Genomic DNA, 3,370 nt, shown 5'->3' with positions numbered 1-3,370 from the left:
AGAAGAACACGTTTAGGAAATTTTGTTTATGTATGGATGAAATAAAGCTTGTTTTTGAGGTAATCAATCTCCATCAATCTATTGCCCAAAGGGTAAAACTAGGTGGAAAACTATTAGTGGGTTTTCCAAAACCATAAAACCACCTTCCTCTTCACTAATCCTCTTCCTAATCTGTCTGTACGGATTGAAAGAGCAAGCAGAGGAGCATGGAGAGCCATAAGCAGGATTGCTAAACCTTTCCTTTGCTCAATTTCTATAATAGAGGGTTGAGAATTATTCAAGAGTCTTTTCAAAAATTACTTTGGTTTTTATTTAATTTTCCTCCTCAGTTCATGCACTGGGCGCAAGCCTAAAGATATATATATATATATATATATATATATAATATTTTCCAATTGATTTCTTTTCTCTCTCCCCCCTCCTTCATACCCGACGGGCGACCGCTGCTGCGAATTCAGGGAGGGCAAAAATTTTCAAGTTGTGCAAAAACCCAAGAGGGCTGTTTTCATTCGACCGGCGACGCCCAGGGCTGTTTTCATTCGGCTGGCAGTAGCGCCCAGGGCTACGAATTCAGGTTGGAAGGAGGAATTTTCAGACCTCAATTAGCTAATTGCACTTATTGATGCTTAAAGCTTTGATTATTATAAAGCTTAAATTAGCTAAAAGCTTTATGAGCTTAAAATGTTTATTTTTATTTTTATGTTTTGATGGGTGGTGGGCGACTTTTTCTCCAGCATTGGCATTGGGCATTGGCCAAAGTTACAAGCTTTAATAGTAAAGATTTCATAGGCTCTTTAATAAGCTTAATAAGCCTAATATTAAAAGCTGTATGAGATAAAGCTTAGTATGAAGCTTTGATATAAGCTTAGTTTAAAAAAAAAAGAGGCAGACCATATCTAAAAATATATCACCTCTTTTCTAAATTTGGGTCTTCTCTAAATTTGGGTTAGCTGAGCTGATAGTTTCATGCTAAGAAATGCTTGAAAAAGCTTTTATTATGAAGCTTTGTTAAGTTTTTTTTAAAAGCTTTACAAATGAGATCAATAAAATGTTTTACAAAGAAAATAATTTTTTTTTACTATTCTCATCATATTTTAAGGAAAAGGGTCCCATGTGCATATAGTTAGTTTGGATTTCTTCTACAAATTTTTTTTAGAATTTACCTCAAGAGAAATTTTGAGACTTTAGTCAAATTCTTGTGAATAATCTTGTTTTCTAAATTCTCATGAAGTCCAAACAATATAAACAGTTTGTTAGTGAAGATATCATTAAAATTTCGCTTTAACCTACGGCTAGTTTTCTAATTTTAAAGAGTATATGGATTATTTCTTGAAAAATTATACATTTGTGTATTGAGCTAACTTGGCAAGACTCACATCTAGTTCGACGTTCCATATGAGATAAGAAACCCTATCTTTTCTCTTGTTTTAAATTTTTTCTATTCTTTTAATTGTCAAGAAATGGGTGAATATCTGCACCATCGTACTATTCAGGAACAGTTTGACACCGAAGAGGTTAACACACTCGACACATTAACCAAAGGTGGAGGTATGTGTAAAAAAATTTATTTATTGTATACAATTTCTTGTTTGCTTTTGTATCTGTTTTCTGAATATTCTTTTCTTCTAGACCTAGTTAGAAAACTTTAGCTCTTGAAAAGAATTTTAGATACCGTGACCTAACTAGAAAGATCGAGACAAGATTAGTAAAAGTTATCTTCAAGATCTAGTTGCCCAAATTCAAGTAAAAATGATTGCTAGACATTTCATAGAAGATTAAGACCAATTTGAAGATTCAAGAATCAAGTAAGTTTCTCCAGTCTTTGATTCAAGTTATCAATTGCTTCACCATCAAATTTAGTGATGATGAGAAAAGTAAAGAAATAGCTCTCAAGTGATTAGAAACCAAGCTTAAGTTGTATACCAAGCACAATTACGAAGTTTATACCAATTCAAGTAAAGTTTTATCTAAATTTTCAAGTGTTCTAGTTTAAGATCTATCCAAGTACAAGATTCTTTCTAGACCAAGAATTGCTTTAAGTCAAAGATATATTCAACCACAAGATTTAAACCCCTTAAGAACAAGATTTATTCAAGAATTGCAATTATGATTAATTAAAGACTAATCTCTCAATTTTCATCCATTCAAGTATTTTTTAATCTAAGCCAAGATTCATTACTAGATATGGATGTGTACTTTATTTTTGGCTGAAAGCCTACTTTTGGAATATATCACAAATACCCACGCCAGAAGAAGCCACTCACATTGGGAGGGAAGATTGTACCCAGTCTTGTGTTGCCTTGTGTTGATGGTGATGTATTTCTTTCTCTTATCTCATGTTTTGTTATATGTTTTAATTTTCAATTTAATTCAAGTAGTTGTTTTAATATTTGATATATTTTATGAGTTTTTGATTATTCCCTTCAAGAAAATTAAAGGGTCCACTGCAAGCAGACCCTTTAATTTTCTTAAGGGGAATAATCAAAAACTCATAAAATATATCAAATATTAAAACAACTACTTGAATTAATTGCAGCGGACCCTTTAATTTTCTTGAAGGGAATAATCAAAAACTCATAAAATATATCAAATATTAAAACTACTTGAATTAAATTGAAAATTAAAACATATAACAAAACATGAGATAAGAGAAAGAAATACATCACCATCAACACAAGACAACACAAGACTGGGTGCAATCTTCCCCCCCCAACGTGAGTGGCTTCTTCTCCCGTGGGTATTTGTGATATATTCCAAAAGTAGGCTTTCAGCCAAAAATAAAGTACACATCCATATTTGGACTTTGCCATTTAATTAGCCTTTGTCCTCAATTAACCTTTGTCCTCAAACCTTCTAAGGTTTGCACAATTTTTCTAATTCAATAATCTAACTTGTGCACATATGCACATTGCAAAATAAATCAACTAGTGCTCGTACGCACACTGTACAATAAATTGACACGTGCACACACACATCACACTGATGTTAAAATAATATCAATCGCCATAATACAGCCACAAAATATTGTGAGATCTGTCCACACGTCATGACTCAATCCACCATCCTTGCGGGGCGACACCTAAATCGGTACCCTTGCACTGTGCAACACCTAAATCAGTACCCTTGCACACCTCATCACCTAAACTCATAAACATAAACCACATCAGTAGTAACAATCAATTGGCATCACATCAATCAATCCTAACGTGTTCATGAGAAATAGGCATCATAAAAAATATATAAATTTAAATGACCATGATTATCATTCATCAAATAACATGGGTCATAACAGTCCCCCTGTTGGGAATCAACTGTCCTCAGTTGTGCAATCAATGAGTGGATGGCTTCATGGCACAACTGGAGGACAAGA

This window comes from Cibotium barometz, chromosome 32, assembly GCF_041138505.1.
Source record: "Cibotium barometz isolate CiBa-2024 chromosome 32, ASM4113850v1, whole genome shotgun sequence".
NCBI lineage: Eukaryota > Viridiplantae > Streptophyta > Polypodiopsida > Cyatheales > Cibotiaceae > Cibotium > Cibotium barometz.
Note: the sequence above shows the minus strand (reverse complement) of the source record.